The sequence below is a fragment of the Mauremys reevesii genome, linkage group 7, assembly GCF_016161935.1.
Source record: "Mauremys reevesii isolate NIE-2019 linkage group 7, ASM1616193v1, whole genome shotgun sequence".
Lineage (NCBI taxonomy): Eukaryota > Metazoa > Chordata > Testudines > Geoemydidae > Mauremys > Mauremys reevesii.
In genome coordinates this window covers 123,756,646-123,778,315 of record NC_052629.1, presented here as the reverse complement: position 1 = coordinate 123,778,315, position 21,670 = coordinate 123,756,646, and the positions used below count along the sequence as shown (strand labels likewise).

At 44.8% G+C, this 21,670-nt stretch overlaps 1 long non-coding RNA gene across 1 annotated transcript in view; it reads left to right on the top strand.

Annotated features, from left to right (window-relative positions):
- Positions 1 to 743: 743 nt before the first annotated feature.
- Positions 744 to 21,670, top strand: part of LOC120369241 — a 57,416-nt gene continuing 36,489 nt past the window's right edge. The window contains exon 1 of the long non-coding RNA XR_005583019.1: positions 744 to 816. This is a non-coding gene — a long non-coding RNA (uncharacterized LOC120369241). The remainder of the gene's footprint in view (positions 817 to 21,670) is intronic.

Below are 21,670 nucleotides of genomic sequence, written 5' to 3'. Positions count from 1 at the left end.
TGGGTGCCCTGTAAAGCATTTCAGGTAGAGGTATGGGGGAGGGAGGGCGGGCGGAGGTGGAATTCAGAACTGATGCAGTAAAGGTCAGCTGTACAATGTCAGTGAAAAACGGTATGAAAGTGGAAGAGGAGATGTAGCTATCGCCAGTCACTCCACTCAGAAAGGGCCAGATTCTGCCACCCTTCCACATGTTGGGTAGGGCCTAAGGTGCTGGCCCCAAAAGATGCTGGTATAAAACGGAGCAGCAGCAATTCCATGGCTTTCTGGCTCTGTTGGAATCCTGCCGCTGCGGCTGGTGAGCGATAGGCAATGTCTGTGCGGTGATGGTGCCACTCCCGAATGGTGCAGGGAACCAGTCAGGGACGGGCAGGGGAGGCGCTCTCAGTGAACACTGGCAAGAAGCTATGAGATTTGTTTGAGAGCCAGGAACCCTCATTGCAGGATGTCTCCTGGTGTCTGAAACAAACGCACAAATGGGGAAAAACCAAAGCAAATAGTGAAGAGAGGCAGAGAGATGTTAGACTGGATGAGTGAAATGGCATAATAAGAACATCACAGCTCTTCTATCAACATGGCTCTCCCCTTCCACTCCAGTGCCATCTGCATTTATCAGCCTAACGCTCTGCTGTCACAGGGTAGTACTGGCCCTTTAAGAGGGAGCAGGAACAGTCCATTTGTGCCAGGTCAGCTGACCCCAATTAGATTTAAAAGAGGTCAGCTGCGGGGGAGGGTAAGAGTCAACCCAGGACAGGACACCTGGTGAGTCAGAGACAGGGAGCTGCAAGAAGCAGGAGCAGCTGGAAATTCCTCTGAGAGGTGAGGGGAGGGGAGCGGAGAAGGCCCCTGGGGTGGGCCAAGGAGCTGTTCTTTGTTTGCTGTGCCTGTATCTGGGACACAAGCCTCCTGGAAAGAGATGCTGGGTGTGGAAGTGGGTACTTGGGGCGAAGGGCAACTCGTTACACCTGTGCTCCTATGTTGTTTGTGATGTACTGGAGTCAGGCTGCAAGACTTTGCCCCCTCAGGGGCCTGCTGGACGTGAGATGTGTCTCTCCTGCAGCTCCTGTACCCTGGTGAATGACACTTGCAATAACTAAACAGCACCGTTCTGAGAGCACAGTAAACACCTACAGGGTCATTAAAAGTAAAAAGCTGAAATGCAGCAACAAAGAAGATTCTTGAAGGGTGGAAATTGTATCATAAGGATAAAACACGTAGCATTGTTGGCTAAATGGAAATGACTGTGCCGTGCCTGGCTTTTATTGCCAAGAATGATATTCTAACTATACCTAACTAATGCAATGATGAAGGTCATGTACAGTGGAAGTACTTAGATACTAGATGGTACTGTCTTTATCTGTCAGGGCAGGAGTTGTCTATGAATATCATAGGCAAGCCTGGGTTTTCATTTCCTTCAATTGAGATACAAATCAGCAGTTCAGGATGATATATGTGCCAGGGGCTTAAGGCAATTAGCAAACTAACTGGCTAAACCACTAACCATAATTTCTGAAAGATCTTGAAGAACATGGGAGGTACCAAACACTGTGGGGGATGAGGGGAATGCCTCAATGGTAGTTCTCATGTTGGATACTGGGAAAGCAAGCTGTAAGCATCAAGAGGTTAATGGCATCCTGAATAATAAACAATCCTGGATTATAGAGAACCAGTTCCAGCAGTACACACAGAAAATGCACTGGGTGGACGAAGAATGTAATATACTGTAGTGCGTGGTTCTCAGCTAAGGGTACGTGTACCCCTGGAGGTGTTCAGAGCTCTTCCAGGAGATACATCACCTCCTCTAGATAGTTGCCTGGTTTTACAACAGGCTACATAAAAAGCACTAGCGAACTCAGTGCAAAGGAAAATTTCATAGACAATGATTTGTTTATATTGCTCTGTATACTATATTCAGATTTATTTATTTTATAATGAGATGGTAAAAATGAGAAAATAAGCCATTCGTCAGTATAGTGTGCTGGGACACGTTTGTATTTTTTATGTCTGATTTTATAAGTTTTTAACTTGTGGGTACCCACAAGACAAATCAGACTCGTGAAAGGGGTACAGGAGTCTAGAAAGGTTGAGAGCCACGGCTGTAGTGTATAGAAAAAAGAGGGAAATAATGGGAAGGAAAAAGATAGGAAACGCAGGGAGGAGAGCGTGGAGTTGTGAGAACAGGAGGCACAAGGAGACATTTACTGACAATAAATGTGAAGTGTTTGGCTCCTCCTGAATTAGGAGGAGATCCGGTATGTGAAAATCTTCAATACTGGCCTGTTTTCTGTAGCGGAGCCTTTCATATAAGGCACTTTCTACAAACCCAACTCTAATTTCTTTGATTAATTTTTAAACACTGTGCTGTCAGCTTTTATTTCCAATAAACTCAAGCTTTTAATTGGGCTGAAACTTATTGAAATGGAATCTTTTCTGTCAGTCTGACTAGTTCAGATGTACTGACATTGTTAAAGTAGGACAGAGCTGCATATTGCACTAAAGCAACATCTCATATGCTTATGTGCTTTGAAAATATCAGCAGCTTTGCACTTTGGCCTTGCTAAATTATTGCTCTTCAGAATCTCTTGTCTCCAGTTATTTTCACATGACACTTGCATGGTCATTAATTTTCAGTTTTGTTTTTCCAATTAAATGGTCTTGCTGAAAAGCACAGGTTAGGGGTCTGTTCAGAGGTGCTAAGCAATCAGCTGCACATCTGTTCATTGTTAAGATGACTTGCCTGAAGTATTGTACTAAAAAAAGTTAAGATGCAGAAGATGGCTACTGTGGAGCTAAGCCTGGCTGCAAACTCAAAAATATAATTGTTCACAAATTTAATAAAGTTTAGAACTCTGAGAACATTGGCACAACTAGCGTCCAATGTGAGGAAAAGCCTCAGAAGTAAGGATGTATAGTTAGACTGGTGGTAGTAGGTCCCAGTTCTGGTGTCAGATGAGTGTGAGCAGACCCTGGTCCCCAGGCACAACTCCACTGACATCAGAACTGGGTTAATTATTGCTGCCCACAGAAACTTGAAGTGGACCTGTTTTTTATCAGGGATTTTAAATCCGCTAGACTTCAGGGTGTTCCAAATTGGGGGCTTTATAGGGATAAGAGCCAATTTTGAAGTTTGCATGTGGATCTATGTTACGATTCTTAATTCTCCTCCAAATACAGTAGCCATGTTTTGCTTTGAGTTTATATCTTTATCAGAAGCTGGGAATAGGCGACAGGGGATGGATCACTGGATGATTCCCTGTTCTGTTCATTCCCTCTGGGGCACCTGGCACTGGCCACTGTTGGAAGACAGGATATTGGGCTAGATGGACCTTTGGTCTGACTCAGTGTGGCCGTTCCTATGACCCAAAAGAAATTCATCATTTTTGCTTGGTTTTCCATAAAGTCTTTAGCCAATGGGGGTAATTTGTGTGCACAGGGGAGAACAAGCTCAGAGCATGACGTTAGATGGTGTGCTTTAGGTAAGCTATATTAATTCTCCTGTAACTCCACAGTGTTTCCAAACTAGATTAGGTTTTCAGTGCCAAATAAACCATTGTTTCAGAGCTGCCTCTTAAGAGTGGGGAGGTTTTGATATTGGTACAATCGGAACTAAATTTCTATAAAACTCTATTAATAATCTTCAGGCAGGACCGAGTGGCAGGGAAGTCCCAGGGTCCCTGAGCAATCTGAACTGAGCAGAAGCCCCCAAAGAGCTAAAGCGGTTAACACTGAAGGCTTCACTTTATGTGCAGTACTTATCCTGAGTTCATTGTGAAATTTGGCCACCCGGAGACAGTAATTTAATATAGTTCTCTGGGGACCTGACATGTACATCTTAGCCATTAAAGGGCAAATCCTGCCCTGCAGCCCTCTGTTCGGTATCACTGCTGGAGGGGACTAGGCTGGGCTGGGGCACTGCACATGCCCTGCTTGGGGAAGAGTTCTGCTCCCAGAGTGGCAGTGTTAGCAGTACTGGGAGTGGAGCCAGGGGGTCTCTGGTATGCAGCTGTCTGTCCTCTGCCCCACGGGACGGGTATGTACAGGGCGAGATGTGACAGCTCCAAGGAGTGGCCTCAGTGAAACGTGAAGGACAGGATTGTTCCCCAGCTATGCGGGCTGGATGCTGACATGAGGATTCGACCTTAGGAGCCCGATCTGGAGCTCACCGAAGGAAGCAGAAAGACTCCCGGTGACTTTAGTGAGCTCTGGTGCTGGCTCTCTGTGCACCAGAATGAAAACATCAGAGTAACTTAGCGTTTTTTTTTATTTAGCATCAAATATGACTTGCACAGATCAATGTTTAAATATCCAGGTGCTTGTATCCCTGGTTGTTGCAAACAGGGTTCATGGACTTTGCATACATTATGGTCCAGGACATCTGGCAGAGGACTTGGAGTCAGGACACCTGACTCACTTTGTGACCTCAGACCAGTCACTTAAACCCTACACCTCATCCAGGGCTGGTGGAAAACCTTTTTTTTTGCAATGGGCAGTTTAGGTTTTCAATTAAATGGCCCTTTTTGGGTAAAACATCCATTTTGTGTATTTCATTTTAAATCTACTTTTTGCCAACAAACATCCTCCTTCCCCCAAAAAACCTAAAAAGTTTTATCTGACAACCAAATAATTTTGATTTGCAAATGTCATTATGGTAATTGGGTGCCTCACACTATTATTAATTATCTATAGTGTGTTAGTGGCTGGGAGTCCCTGTCACAGGTCAGAGCCCCTTTGCACTAGGCCAACACAGAACAAAAAAACTGGTCTCGTCTCAAAGAGCTTACAACCTCAGTAGAAGACCAGAGATGACAGATGGATACAGACAGATGGGGAGAGCACCCAGAAACAGGGCGATCATACAGGTTAACATGAAGGGCTGCAGTCTTAGAGCACTAACTGCCTAAGTGTTAAGTTGTTGCTTTTTTTTAAAGGCACCACTGCAAAGGAGAATTCTAAGGAGGGTTTTGCAGGAAGACCATGAGGTGGTTTGCAGATGTTTACTGGGAACTCTTCCCAAGTGCAAAGGACAGCATACTAGTAAGCATGAAGGTGCTTGCTTGAAGATTTAACAAGTGGGCATTGGAGGCTGGCATCATGGGTAGGGAGGAGGTGGGAGACATTGCAATGAATGAGATCATACATAGCTAGGGGATGAGCTGTGAAGGGCCATAACTGAATGCAAGTAGCTTTTGTTTGATGTAATAGAGAAAGGGGAGCTGCTGGAGGGGTGCAAAGAGAGAGGCGACATGATCAAAGCAACAAGCTTGGGAAATGATCTTTACAGCGGAGTTTGAACGGGTACCAGTGGGGCCAGACTGCATTTGTGAAGGCCAAAGAAGAGACGGTTGTCCCAATCAAAAGAGATGAGTGTCTGGACGTGAGTTTCAGCAGTGTGGTTGGATAGCGGAGATCAGTAAAATTATACTATGCTGAAAGAATAGGCAAAGTTTAAGCACAGCTGGAGCGTGAAGAAGTAGGGAAAGGGCTGAGTTGAAGAGGACACCCAGGGTATGGGCCTGAATGACAGGTAAGAAGCAGGAGGGGAAGGCTAACTTAGTGGTTTGAGCCTTGGTCTGCTAACCCCAGGGTTGGGAGTTCAATCCTTGAGGTGGGCCATTTAGGGATCTGGGGCAAAAATCAGTGCTTGGTCCTGCTAGTGAAGGCAGGGAGCTGGACTCAATCAAGGTCCCTTCCAGTTCTAGGAGATAGGTATATCTCCTATTATTATAAGAGCTCTCTTTTAGACATGTTGAACTTTCGTTGACTGCTAGATGTCCATGAGGAGATGTCAGAGGCTGAGATTTTTAGTTTGGACAGAAGCAGACAGGTCTGGAGCAGAGCTGTGAGTTGTTGGCATAGAGACGATAACTGAATTTGTATTTGCAGATGAGATTACCCAGGGATAAAGGGGGGTAGAGGGAAAAGACAAGGGGACCAAGGATAGAGCCCTTTGCAGCCCCCACAGAGAGTTTGTGTGTGTGGGGGGGCAGGGGGTCTGATGAACATGCTGAAGGAGCCATTAGAGATGTAGGAGGGTGGTCATGGAAAGCAAGGAAAGACAAGATCTCCAGAAAAGGAGTATAGTCAACAGTATGAAGGCACTGGCTGCTCAAGGGAAATAAGCATGGAGTAGTGGTTTTGGCCAGAATGAGGTGATTAGACTTTAGTGAGAATAGTTTGAATGGCGCACAAGTGGTAGAAGCTGGAGTGGGAATTGAATGGAACTGATGGAAAGGAACTCCAGACAGCAATTGTAAACAGCGTGTTCAGTGAGCTTGGAGATGAAAGGGAGAAAAGGGCAGCTGTTGGAGAGGTGAGTGGGCTCAAGGCTGTAGGTCTTTTGTTTTTTAAGATGGATGAGACTGAACCATGCTTCTATTGTGCAGGGTAAGAACCAGAGGAGAATGAGAGGTGAGGGAGGGTATGAGAGTGGGCATGAAGGAGATCAGGGGAAGGGATGGGGTCTCACTGGGGCAAGTGAAGGAGTTGTAGGAGAACAGCAGCTGAGAAACTGTCCATGATGGGTAAGAAGGAGGGGACGGTTGTAAGAGGGGAAGGTCACCTCACATTTTGTCAATTTTCTCTTTGAAGGAATAGGTGAGCAAGAGCCAAGGAAGCAGGTGTTGGGTGGGAGTCAGGTGGCTGGCAGGGCAGACCTTCTGATGGGGGAGAGGGGTATGTAGCACGAGGAGAATCAATAACCATACCGATGGGAAGAAGGGGAGAGAGGGCATTCCCCCCATTGCCTTCTCTGGGCTGGGGTCTCCAGCCAGACTACATTTCCCACAGTGGCCAGGGACTCCCATGATGCACCATAGTGGTACACCAGGGAGACCTTGGAACATGATGGGAGATGTAGTTCAGCCAGGCAGCTCAGCTCTTAGAGGAGAATGGGGCATTACTGACTTGAAATGTTCAGTTTTACTCTAAACTCTTGGTTGAAAATTTTCTGTTTTTCATTTTTTTCACTGAAAACTCAACATTTTCTGGGGGGAGGAGGGATGGAGGTGGGAAATTGTGGCCAGCTCTAAGCTTAGCTTCTCCATCTGTAAGTTAGGAATTACATTTGCCCAGCTACAAGAGGTACTTTTGAGAGCTTTGTCTGATGTAGCACTATGTAAATCCAAAGCATTGGTCCAGTACATGTATAAACACCTGTATCCAACATAGCAGAGACTGTATGTTGAGTTGCAGAGCCACTTATTTTCACCAAAAAAACCTAATTTGTGATCCACTGACACTTTTAACCAACTCTTCTTCCATGTACTGTTCCTTTCTATGCACAAACGCGCAGATGAAACCGAACTCCCCTTTTGACATTTCCCCTCCACAAGAAAAAAGTGTTGCTGCTATTTTGAATCCTCCAGAGCTCAATACTAGGACCCTGTTATACAACAGATATGTCCAGCCTTATGGGGGAGATTGTGAGAGGCCAGGGACTGCAGTTGCGCCAATATATGGACAACACCCGGCTATGCAGCTTTCTCCTACAGTACAGGTAGGGCTGTCCCAGCCTGCAAAGAAAATCAATTGATAGATGAAAAATAACTGGCTTAATATCATTCCAAGTAAGATGGAGGTGATGTTCACAGGAAGGCAGAATATTTGAGTCCTAAATGAGTCAAGTCTGTCAGTTAGTTATTATGCAGCTCTATATGCCACTCTACTGGGGAAGATCTTGAAGATGTAACTGGGTCATAGTGCTATCAACATACTGATGATGGCTCCCAATAACAGCACAGCAAAGATGACTCCTTAAATTGTTCCCTGTTAGGACATGATTTAAAATGAGGGGGGCTGATCTCTTTAAAGTTTTTTCCCTCAAGTTTAGGGGAGCCAGGGTTTCACCATTGGTCTTTTTACTGAAGAAACTAATGCTCTTTCTTAGTGCATCTAGCTTGTTGTGCATGGATCCACCAAATACGAGGCCACCAGGAGTTCTGGGTGTTCAGGAGTACAGAAAGAGGCCCAGAGTTTGTATGAAGACTTTATGATCTTTCACTAAGAAGGCGCAGCACATAAATAGTGAGAACCAGTTTTTATGCGTGGAAGGGGAGGGATAGCTCAGTGGTTTGAGCATTGGCCTGCTAAACCCAGGGTTGTGAGTTCAATCCTTGAGGAGGCCACTTAGGGATCTGGGGCAAAAATTGGTCCTGCCTAGTGAAGGCAGGGGGTTGGACTCAATGACCTTTCAAAGTCCCTTCCAGTTCTAGGAGATTGGTATATCTCCAATTATTACCTTTAATCCAGCAAGTTATACCTTCATAGAGACGTATTTGTCCTGGTTCTTTCTGGGTTATAACTTTGTGTATCTGCGCCAATAATCAGCTCGCTGTCTCTACAGTGGCTTTACTAGGCTTCTCATCAAGAGATTCTGTAGTTGGTCGATTTTGAATTAGTGAGCTTGACAAATGTTTTCATGTGAGAAGGCAAGCTGCCTCATGGTGCTTGGTTTAATGTGAGCACATTAGAGTGACAATGCTGGATTTAGCTTTAGTTATCAACACTTTCCGCCTACGTTGATCTAAGTAATTGTCCAGTTTATGTTCTGACAGGTTAAAATAATGTATGCTAGAATGAGAATGAAGATGAAAAGCTGCCCAGGAGGGTTAGCAATTGTTACTAGCAGTGACAAGCAGTGTAAGCTAGATGTATGGATAAATTGCTATTGCTCCAGAGGTTATTCCTATTAGCAGGAGACCTGTAAGAAACCCTAACAAGGCATTAATACAGTACAGCTAGTAAAATAAGCTTGTCTGTCCTGTCCAGAACTCAGGATTAATGGTGCTTTCCAGTGTTTTCTTGATGCTCCACTGACAGGTTGTGATAGACCTTTAAATAAAACAAAAGCTCCACGAGGCCGTTGGAATGAGTTGAGCAACTCTGAAGATTTAAAAGCTAATTTAAAAAAAAACATTTATCTGAGTTGTAAACAGTCTCTTGGAAAGACATTTTTGGGTTCCTCCCTGCATGGAGTCCAATAATGCCATAGAGACCGGATCTCAGGTAAGTTTATATTTTCACATCAGCTTTTCTCGCAGAGTAAAATGAACTTAACTTTCTTCTTTAATTCATGCTGCTGGGGCTCAGAAAGATTCATTTAAACAGGAGCAATGCAGCATCCCGTCCCCCTGAAAACTGGTGCTGTAAATGTTAAGAAAAATGGACGTAAAGTGCTGCCCATGAGCTCAGGGAGAATGGCTCCCAGGACACAATGGTATGCTCATGCAGAGCTCCTGGCAGAACTGGGGCCTAAAAATGTCACTCGTCTTGCTACCTAACTCCCAAATGCATGGTCTGTGTTTAAAAACTAGAATGAGGTTTGGCTCCTTCTTAGGCTAGTACAAGAATTAAAAACCCATTTTGCGCCTCCTACCTTTGCAGCAGGTATTTGAGTCTGGAGGAGATGGCTTCGTGGTGTGTGATAAGTATCCAGGCTGGGTTTTCTGGAACCATGCAGGGTTATCTTGGTAGAGTTGACTTTACTCTTTTCCTGTCCAAGACAGATATTCAGAAAAGGAATTCCATTTGTCTCTAGGACTCAGTTGGTCTGACCTTTATTTCTGTGCTTATTGGAGAGGAGAGAAAAAAATTAGTTTGACTATATTTTTGTCCTGTGCATTGAAAACTGGCAGAAGGAAACAAAGGGGAATGAGGAATGGCTGGTGAGTAAGGGGCCCAATGGGGTGCTGTGGCAATCAGTGTTAGGCCCTGTTATAATTAATACTTTCATTATTGATCTTGAAGAAAACAGTATGCTAAAATTTGAACTAAATCGGGAGGTGTTGTGAGCAGCGAGGAGGCTGGGGAGTTTGCAGGAGGGATGAGAAATGGGCAGAATGTTTTTAAAAACATAAAACTCTGCCTGGGGGAAAAACCCTCAATACATCTGGGAAAAATAATCCTGAGTGGGCAGGGGAATCCTGGGAAGCAGTAGTGCTGACAGAGGCCTAGCGATGAAAGGCCACATTTCCAGCTGGTAAAAATTGCTACAGCTCATTTTATTTCCGCAGGGTAAGGCTGATTCCCATCAATGGAGGATCCAACCTGCAGACTGTTCTGTATCAATATTTATCCAGTGGTGAGAAAACAGTCCAGGAGGAATGGTGGGGAACAGACAGGTGGACAAGAGATGAGGAAATATGAATGGGATGGTGGGCATGTCGCTAAAGGCTCCAGTTCTACCGCCTTTACTGAGGTAGGGGATTAGCTTCCTGTGAAAGCAGTCCCACCAACTTCACTGGGACTACTTGTGGAGCAGCATGAGTTAAGGAGGCATGACTGAGCCTTTGCCTCTGTCTACAAGTTGAAAAGAAGTCCAGTTAATGACTTATGAGTTCATATACTCACTGCCTAAAACAGGAAAACATATTTAGTTCGATAACTGCTTGAATTCTCCTTTGCAATAATTAGAAAACAAAGCTCTTCTGTAAATTGGCTGTCTCTGTGACACACTTTGCAGCCAAGGAACCCTTATGAATGTAGTTACATAGTTCTTTTTACATCATCTTAAATGTCCTTGCTGTAGATGGTGTCTTGGGTTGAACAGAGGGCAAGGAGAGAGCTGAAGCTCATGCAATTGTGTCCATGAGCATGAAATCAGTGAGAACCACAGAAAAATAAATATGTTAAGAGGGGGAAATTAGCATTAAGGACTGTCATCTGCTTTAGTTTTATTCTTGTTTTGATCTGTTTTGTTGGTGTGGGTCCTGCTTTGAGCAGGGGATTGGACTTCCTGAGTTCTCTTCCAACCCTAATATTCTATGATTCTATTCTATGATTCCATTGTTTTATTATTTTTGAAATAAAAACAATGAGCAATTTAAACACCATAATGTTGGGAAGCAGATTCTAAACTGGATGGCATAGCTGGAGCAGGGAGGTGAGAAGAGATGGGGTAAATGGACACCATGCTGCATCCAGAGCGGAGGGTTAAAATTTAACAGGCATGAAGCCCTCTCCCCAAAGAGCCATGTGCTTCTATTTTTTGTTTCGGTGCAGTGGGTTGGAGATGCTTTGAATCCCCGTTAGCAGATTGTGGCCAAGTGCCATAGATTCCAAGGTCTGAAGGGATCATGGCATGACCTCCTGTATAACACAGCTCATAGAAGGTCTCCAAAATAATTCCCAGAGCATATTTTTTTAGAAAAACATCCAATTTTGACTCTGAAATAGTCAGTGATAGAGAATCCACCATGACCCTTGGGAAATTGTTCCAGTGGTTAACTACAATCATTGTCAAAAATGTACACTCTATTTCCAGTCTGAATTTGTCTGGCTTCAACTTTCAGCTATTGAATCATGTTAAACCTTTCTCTGCTAGATTGAAAAATCAATTTTAAAATATTTGTTCGCCATGTAGGTACTTATAGATTGTAATCAACTCATCCTTTAATCTTCTCTTTGTTTGACTCAGAGCTCAATCTATTTAGTTTATCACCATAAGACACATTTTCTAATCCTTTAATTGTTCTCATGGCTCTTCTCTGAACCATCTCCAATTTAGCAACATCCTTCTTGAATTGTGGGCACCAGAACTGGACATAGGATTCCAGCAGCAGTTGCATTAGTACCAAATACAGAGGTAAATTACCTCTCTACTCCTACTTGAGATTCCCCAGTTTATGTATCCCAGGATCTCATTAGATCTTTTGGCCACATTGTCACTCCAGGAGCTCGTGTGCTGCTGATTATCCACCATGATCCCCAAATCTTTTTCAGAGTTCCTGCTTCCCATGATGCAATCCCCCATTGTGCGAGTATGGCTGACATTCTTTGTTCCTAGCTGAGTAGTGTTTCCATGGAGAAATGCAAATCCCACATCTCCTTATCACAGATTGATTGTGCAACTCTTAGTCAGATTAGTGATTATTTATGAGTGCAACTTTTTTGTGTAACGGTTTGCACAACTGAGCCCACCAATCCTGAACAGGGAGTGACAGGAAAACAGGCTGTCTGTAGTGTTCAGGATCAAAGCAAGCCCATTCCCCTGTAAATTCTGACTCCGGCTGAGAAAAATGTTTTTCACTTTGGTGGGGCTTGGACTAAAATACCTTAAGGGGGCAGGGCTGATTGGTTTTTCATGTACAACCTAATGTGCAAAGTGAGGTTGAACCCCCAGTTTGAGGGATTTTCTCTGATTGTCTGGATGTAACGCGATAACTTTTGAACACCACAGCCAATCAAACACAACGTGTCAGGGCACGTTCTAGGCCTCAGTGAGCAGAACCCTATAGATTCTGGGGAAAACTGGAAAAGCCACTAGCACTTAAACCCTTGCTCCTCACCCTCCTGCTAAGACCTGCCTAACAGCAAGGCTCCCCTGCCGGCAGAAGGACAGGAGAGTGAGGGAGGCTTTATACCTCATTGCGTCTCTTAATGTGCTGCTTTCCCAATGCTTGCCCGCACGGGGTGTCCCCTCCATGGGGGGGCAGGTACTTTGGGGGCAAATACAGAGTCCCAGATATGGGGAGGAAGAGAATGTGGGGCACCCGGAGTTCCTTGTATGGCGGAGGGGGAAATTTAGGGAAACAGACCCCCAGATAGTGTGTCCAGATATCCCAATATTGGAGGCTTTGTCTTATATAGGACCCTTTTACATATAGGACCCCCCCCGATCCCGATTTTTCAGCCAATAATAGCTTCCAGCACAACAATGCAAGCATAACTACGTACATATTTACATCATGCTTTTCTGTCAGACATTTTCACGTCACATCACCCTCCCAATCAATTTTACTCCCATCCAAATCTCCTTGGAGATGTCTCCTGTCTCCTTTCCTTTCAGCCAGCTGGGACGGACCTCTTTCAATGGGCTCCCGATGAGTGTCTGTCATTGCGATCTCTTCTGTTCCAGTGGGGAGCGACGGCCACAGCTCCATTCTCCGTTCCTGGGGGCAGCCACGCTAAGATTCTGCCCCCTGGATAGCTTCTCAGATACGGTCTTTAAACCCAGAAAGCCACTTGCACATACAGTTGGATAGCGCACAGTGCCCAGCCTACCTCAGTTACGAAGTGTGCAACGTTCTAATAAATCAGCCTCCCCTTCCTATGCAGAGCCCTGGGACTAGCTGCCACTTTTCAAACTGGGCTGTTGCAATGGATCTAGCCTCCACAGCAGTGACGTAGATGAAAATACATGACAAGACACAGAATAATCTTAGAAGTGTCTTACAGCATCCACACCAGTAACATCCTGCCTTCTCTCTCCCAGCAGAGAGAAGTTAGATTCTGACCTCAGAGGAACCAGAACTAGGAGTGAGTTCCGGCATGAATACAAGGCTGCAAAGTAGGTTGCAGTCTTCACCCACATTAGTACTAAGTGTGGAAGCAGATAGAATCACCAAAAGCTTTGAGTCTTGGTCCATAACTCAGTCCCCGGATTGCTGCCTATGTGAGCAAGGAACCCAGAGACACATGGAAGGATGAGGAGACCCTCTCTTGTGAGGCAAGGCTTGTCCATGAAGGAGCTTACACAAGCACTTGTGTAGCAGCTAACCTCACTGAGGAGAGAGCCCCCCCTTACACATAAATATAAGACATCATGGGCCTGATCCAAAGCCATGGAAGTCAAGAGGAATCTCTCCATTGACTGCAGTGGGCTTTGAAGGAGGCTTGAACTGCTAATTAAAACCCTAATTTCCAGCTTCAGGCACCTGTATATTCATGGAGTTAATTTGTGTAGACACTCCACAGTGAGGAGTGGAAATATGGATCCCAAGCCAATGCAATGAAATAGCAACTAGCTATAATATGCTGTGCTTATCAAAGACTTATGGACAATGGATTTATTTTATTTCTCTGTTTTTTTAATATGTGTAATGTGCTATAATACCTTCCAACATGTGAACAGTGTTGGTTTGTTTGGATATTGGTAGGACCAGCCTATCTAGCTACACTTCCTGCTCTTAGAAAATGCTGAAAACTAGGGCCACACAATGCGTTCTTTGATTTTAAATGGTTGCAGTGTTGAATATAACACTTAAATAGGAAGGTAGACTGAATAGGTCAATGCACCTTGTGTTTCACTAAAAGCAGTAAATTATTAGTCTCGTGTTTATTCATGTGCAAGGTTACACCTATAGGAGGCACACCATATAAATATTTAAAACGATCAGTGGGGAAGGAAAATATTGTTGGAACATGTGTCAGAAGAAAAATAGGGGCTAATATTTTTATTTTGAGTGATCACAACTAACCGCTCTGAAATCTTTAGAGAAGCAGTTCCCATGCAGCCCAGTGCTGTGGCAGCAGGGAGAGTGAATACCAATTGAGAAGTACATGGTACCATTTATAAAGTGAGAGAAATCATTCTGTCAGGCAGGATATAGGTATCCAAATTAAGCAAGTGTCAAAATTATATGGTTTCTTCAACAGCAACTGACTCTCAAGAACAGACTAGGGATAGGGGTTATAAGAGCAAACGACAGTAGGTTGTAATTTAATTTTGACAGCAAGTAACTACAGTGGCAGTCACCAGACTCTCAGAAATGATTTCCTGCCCCTCCCCACCCCTCCGCTTTTTTGCAGTGAACAGAAAAGCTCTGCCTAGAACTGCACTGTACAGAAACTCCTACCAAAGGTAGCTACTGACTAAAGTGAATGTGTAGGAGGCAACTTGGAATCCTCACAAATGAGGAGAAGTTACAGATCCAGACTAACACGGCTACCCCTCTGACACTTAGCCCCAAGAGTATTAGTAGAATTAGCTTATTTCAAAGTGACCAAGTGGGTGAGACAATATTGTTTTTAATGGATTAACGTCTGTTGGTGAAAGAGACAAGCTTTCGAGCAACCAAGCTCTTCCTCAGGTCTGGGGAAGGTATTCAGTGTCATAGCTAAGTACACGGTGAAACAGATTGTTACACACGAGGAGTTAACTCATGTTGCAAGAGACCATTCAAGATGAAGTGGGCAACTAACACGTCTGCAGTCATCAGATCAAGGAGAGTTTGTGGGTTACAGATTGTTGTCACTAGACAAAACCAGTGTCTCTGAGTCCATGATTTTTAGCATCTAACAAAGTTATGAATTTAAGCTGCCAGGCTTGTCTTTTGAAAGCGTTGTGCAGGTTTCCTTTGAGGACAAGGACTGAGAGGTCTGATATGGAGTGAATGTTGTGTGGAAAGTGTTTGCCCCCGGGTGATAGGGTGTTTCGTGTGTCATCACTTTTGTGTGTGAGTTCATTCAGCTGCTTTACGTAAATCCCCAAACGGGCACTGGGCACTGATTCAGAGCCTGACCCAGTGCCCAATAAACGAGTCAGTGGAAAGACTCCCCGTTCCAATTGGTGCTGGGTCCGGCCCAGCATGCGACATAAGCAGTGGGAGCACTTTTACTTGGAGGTTTCGAAATAATGGCATATGGGCCTTTGATTTAATCCAGAGCCTGAGCCTGCAAACACTCACTATTGAGCTCACAGCATTGTGCTCTACACCCAGTAGCATTCGCAGAATCGGCTCCGTCTTTATTACTGTAACCAAAGGGGCCCTGCTGTTTACAGCGAATCTCAAAGCCCTGAACCGGACTTTAAAGTGGGGCTAACCAACAATTTTTCATCAACACTTTTTTGATTTTTGGTTTTAAAAAAAAAAAAAACCAAGAATTTTAATGGGAAGTGTTTGCTGTGATTGAAAATGTTCGGTTTTCCATTGAGTTTGGCCAAAAACTTCTGCCTTGGTTTTTATTTTTGCTTTGACTGCTCATCAACATGCTACAAATTTTCTGCTGCCGGTTTTGACAAAACCTTTTTAAACTTTATAACAACGTTTTTTCCATTTTAAACCCTTGCCCCCTGCTTCCCCACACATTTTCTGGCCACCTCTACTGTACAGTTCAGTCAGTTGCACCGTGTCCCTCATGCAGATGTATGAATCTACCTCTGGCCTTTAGTACAGAAAGTAAGAAGGTTTACTAGAAATTTGCTCTGGTGCAGAGGCCTAGTACAAGGCCTCAACTCTGCTTAAATCTCACTTAAGTCCTATTTTGTGCTAACCCCCTTCCAGGGTGAACTTCCCTCTAGTGCAAATCAGCAAGGTTCCACTCCTATTGTTCAGCGCACTTGACCTTTAACTATGAATCTTTTTTTCTTTACGCACTTTATTGTTCAAGAACTTCTGGTTGAGAGAAATTCTTGATACTGTTCATCCAGTGTCTCTTGGTTTGGAGTAATAAGAGCTTGGCAAGAATCGAAAGGTCCACGTTACGCATTTTTTGACACTTAAAATAAAATGCTACATTTATATATATATATTTTACCCTCCTTGACAATGCGAGCTGTGAGCAATTTGGTAAATGGATTGAAAGTTTATCTAGCTGCACTGTACTTTCTGTAACCTCTGCTGTACTGCTATTTTGTAACTTTTAACAAGTACAGTAAATGACAAATGACATCCCTGGAGGTTCACTCATCCCCACTCTCAGATGCTCATGAAATGCCGTTTAAGTTGATTGATTTTGCAACGCCAACTGCAGAACTGGAAGACGTATCAGACGTCACAAAGGACCCAATAACTACAGAATTCAGCAATAGCAGAAAAGGTGGAACCAGCCCCACTTTTGACGTTTGCACTTGATCCTTCTAGGGTTGCCAACCTTCCAGGATTGTCCCGGAGTCTCCAGAAATTAAAGATTAATCTCTAAAGATTGTCATGTAATTAAACCTCCAGGAATATGTCCAACCAAAATGGGCAACCCTAGACCTTCTCTTCTAACATTCTTCTAATGGTGAAAACGTAGCTTGATTATAGAAACCCGGCAGATCTAAAAACATTCTAACCTGGATTCTCCTTTTACTTGCTCCAGCATAAATCCAGGTCAGTAGTTACTCCGGATTCTCACTAGTGTGAGAGAGCAGAATGAGGAGCACTGTGCTGCATTGCAGAACCTAGTTGGCATGCAGAAATCGGGACAGGTCTGCAGACCCTTATGCCTGCACAGAATCTCTTTGAAGGCAGTGGGGCTTCACAGTGGCTCAACGGTCTGTCCTCATGGATTCGATTGCAGGTTCAGATTGTGAGGGGTGGATTCTGCCCTGATGTGAAACCTCTGCACTTCTGAACAAGACTTGAAGATTACACTTCAGCAAATGTTAATTACGGCAGCATTTGTACAACACTAAATTGAATATCCTTTCCGAGACAACCACAGCAATCAAAGCCCTTTGGCACCCCCACGTTGCATTACATTATCTGTATGACCCTGTTACTCACTACTGTGCATAATCCAAAGCTAAATAGGAAATGTTTAACTTTCCCCACACCGGAAGGATAATGGAACTAAAAATGAATATCAAATACTCACATTTGTCTGTGATCATATTAACATGGGAGTAGAAGGGACCTCTTGGGTCATCAAGTCCAGTGTCCGGCTCTCGCAGGCAGCCCTGTTGTTTAATCCCATTCCTAAATATATCAAGCTCTAGCTTATCTCCAGTCTGGTTGTTTGACCCCACTCCTCCTATTGGTGGGCTATCAAGTAGTGTCGCTGTCATTCACACTTCAGCAAAATACTACAGTAAGAGACCGAAACCCTAAAGTATCACTAATATAAATGCTGACGTTTTGGACTGTAACTGAAGGATGCTGTCGCATTTCTTATGGAGGACACTGCTCTTCAGCATTGTGTAAGTTTGGGACAGGGAAAACGGCTGTCTTCAGGGGGCTAGCCTGCACGTCTGGTCAGATTGCCCATTCTCCTGCAGGCTGGAGAGAGCCTGCGCAATTTTGATGAAATTTGAGAAGCAAGGGGGCGTGCGAGAGGTGTATGCAGGTTGCTTATTTTAAGGCTTGACTGTGCAACCCCCACTCCTGTCTGACGCTTGCACGAGCAGCCCGAGGAAGTAATAAATGTAACACCTTAGGCTGGGAATGTGGTGGAGACGGCTAACAAAGCAGGACACGTTTCTCAGTATGATTCCTATTGTTTAGCCATCTACATAATTTTCTTTCAGATGGATTTTTTTACCTTCTCAGCGTTCCTGTTTGAAATTATGATTTATGAAAGAGACTTTTCTGGTATAAGAATATTGCTTTGGAAATTGATTCATTTGCAGATAGAATTGACAGGATTATTTTGACTGTTCAGTCCCTCATTCTTGGAGAATTTCACACCCGGACAAGGCCTATGCATCACCTATAGTCTTGCTCTGGCCTTCTACCCAGTGGTGAATGTCATCCTCGAGGTCCCACCCTGTATTTGTTGTGCACAGGCAATGAGGGGAGGGCTTGGATCCTGCATGTTACAAACAATCCAGACAAAAGACTAGGGCATGAGAGTGAGCAATTAGAGGACTGCAAGCATGCTGAGAGTCTAGAAGCTCTGGAGGGCTTTTCATTACAAACCATAGCCCGGATCCGACACGTCAGCGATTTGGTAGAATTATACCTCTGAATAGTCCCATGGAGTTGATGTAAACTGTGTTCACAGGTTTCATGTCAACATTTTACAAAGGGTTCAGAGAAGAGCTATAAGAGTGATTCATGGCCTGGAAAATTCGCCTGGCCATGGGGGACTTAAAGAGTTGAATCTGCTCTAGCTTATTAGAAAGAAAGTTAAGTGACTTGATCATGGTGTATAAGTACCTACAAGGAGAGAGGCTTGTGAGTCCGAAGGCTTGTCTAAACACACACATTGTACTGCACAACTGTACCAATGCAGTTAAAGCAGTACAAGACTCCAAGTGTGGATGCAGATACTGATATATAGGTGCTTGTACTATATAGCTTATTCCTGTAAGGGAAGGGGAATACGCTTCAGTGGTACAAAGCCCCTTGATGTAACTGTGCCCTCACTAGGGGTTATACAAATATACCCGTTTGGGTTAGAATCATGCCCTGTGACTTCACACAGACATAACTGTGGACGTCAGCAAAGATCATCCTGGAAATATAATGAACATTTTTAACAGAGGGGATATCTACATGCCAATGTAAGCCTAGCATTTGAACGCAGGCTCAAGCCTAATCGTGCTTTTGTCTACACACAAATCATGTTAACCCAGGGCTCAGACCCCTGACCCCACAGGGATGGAGGCTTTGATCATAAGTGAAGCTGGGACCCAGGGTTCAAGCTCTATTGCTTTGCAGTGTAGATGTGGCCCCTCTGGACTGGTGCTCTGGGATTCCGCGATCCTACGGGCCAACTTTCTTTGCTCTCTGGAGAGTCAAGTTCAGTTGATGGTCATGTTTTCCCCACACTGCACCACAGACAAAGGGCTAGTGTGGCCACACTTTGGGAGAGATCTAGGAGGTCTGGGGTAGGGGTGGCTGGACTCCAGATCACATAATGCAGTGTAGACACTGGAGCTCCAAGGGGAGACCCAGGATTCAACGATTCCTAACTTGCAGTTACAAATGAAGGTAGATGCTCAAACCCTAGGTTAACAAACCCAGGGTCTGCTAACTCGAGTTCTACTCGCCCTGGGCTTACATTGCAGTGCAGATATATCCAAAGAGGGTGATTAACCCCTGGAACAACTCACCGAGGGATGTGGTGGTTTCTCCATCGCTTGGATTCTTTAAATGATGGCTGGGTGTGTTTGGTTTTTTTTATTTAAGATTAAGCTCAGTGCAAGACTCAGGAGATGAAATTCCATGATCTTTGTAATGTAGGAGGTCAAACTAGATGATTTAAGTGCCCCATCCAGCCTTCCAAATCTGAGTCTGTCTGATCCCTGAATCGTCACAGAAACTCGGGATTCTGGAAACTTCAAATGATACCCTTACAGCTGTAAAATGTTCTGCATTGCCTGCATTTCTCTGCAAAACTAAAGATTTCAGGGTTTCATAAAACATTGTCATGATCTCTGTGCATTTTCCCTATTTATGTATATTTTCCCCTTGCATGTAATTCTTTTTATATCTGTCTTTTTATAATGGTCTCTTTTGTATCCTTCCTACACTGTAATCATTTCTTCATCATTTCCTCTTGTTGCTATGTGATGTTCCTGTGTTTTTTTCTTTGGTTTTAGCTGTTAGTGTTTTTATCTCTTTCTGCATTTTTATAAGTCTCTCTCATTTGGACGTGTGCTCACACTCACACAGAAAAAGACAAGGGATTTCATTTTCTCAAATAACAAGGAAGACTTTTTTTTTCTGTTTTTTTTTTTAAATAAATTGCATCTGAAAATTACAACTGGGTTTGACTGAAAGGTTCCACTTAGCCAGGGGCGGCTCTAGAGATTTCGCCGCCCCAAGCACGGCAGGCAGGCTGCCTCCGGCCGTTTGCCTGTGGAGGGTCCGCTGGTCCCACGGCTTCAGCAGACCTCCTGCAGGCATGCCTGCGGGAGGTCCTCCCAAGCCGCGGGACCAGCGGACCCTCCACAGGCCCACCTGCGGGAGGTCCACTGAAGCCACGGGACCAGCGGACCCTCCGCAGGCAAGCCGCCGAAGGCAGCCTGCCTCCCACCCTCGCGGCGCCGGCAGAGCGCCCCCCCTCCACCGCGGCCTGCCACCCCAAGCACGTGCTTGGCGTGCTGGGGCCTGGAGCCGCCCCTGCACTTAGCCTCTTCTTCCTGGGATAATACATTTCCTCTGAGCTGACTGTGGCTTTTGTCCTCTTCAGAACTACAGAGAGAATTTTCGGTCAGCTGAGACAAGGCTGATGATTTAGTTGGCCATAGGTGGTGCTTTGACTTCCCAAGCTTCAGCACTCACCACTGCGAAAATATATGCAGTTAAAAATATAGCTGTACCTGAAGTCTATTGCCTAGAAAAACAAATGCAGCAGATTTTCAGTGAGGGAGGCTAGGCTGGGGCCCTGAGGGCAATAATTCTTGCTTTGCAGGTGACTGCAAGGCTAAACTCGTTGTTTTTGAGAGAGTTTTCAAACGTTAAATTTGACTGAATGTTCTGCCTCTAGGGAGAGCCTAGCAGGCTGAGGCAGATTCGCGGGGTAGGACTTAGGCTTGGTACCTTAGCTTAGTGAACAGCTACCAGCTCCTAGTGCACAGCACCTCCCTACTGGTAACCATCTCTGGTCTTTCTCCAGCCACCTCTGGGGGCCCTGGTCCCTCAGGGGAACGCTTAACCGGGCTGTCGGGATGTTCATCACTAAAATCCACTAGGGACCCTGATTCATGTGTAAAGAACTAGCCCCGTTCTGCCCTTCTTTCTTAAAAAAAAAAATCTCATTGACTTCAATGTGACCTTTGAATAGGGGGAGAGAGGGTAAAATCTAGTTGTAAGTGATTTGCCCTCGGCCAGAGCTGGACTAGGATTTGGGAGTCCCTGGCTCCCAGCCCCGTGCTCTGGACCTCTCTGTAGCTCATTGATTTTTCCGGTTTCTAAGAGAACTTTGTTCTAGCCCACCAGATCTGTCTACCTGCTGGGCTAGAACCAGCGGGGGTGCCCCCTTCTCTGCTTTTCCCCTGGTGTGCCCTGCGCACTCCTTGAGAGTATGCGCTGTTTGAGCAGATAGGCCATACAAACCCCGGTGCAGAGACTCACGTCTGTGTGACTAGCAGTGAAGGGCTCTTAAGGAGAGGAGGCTGCAGAAGGAGTTTATACAAGACCAGGAGAACTGCTAGGGGCAGGAGGAATCTGCTGGGTTCCTAGGGAAAATGTGAGACACGGGTCGCAGATATTTACCTTCCCCTCCCAAACAACATTTCTAGGATGTGGGGTGGGTGTTTGTTTTTTCACCAGATTTGCCAGTGTTCAGAATTGTGTGAGAAAGG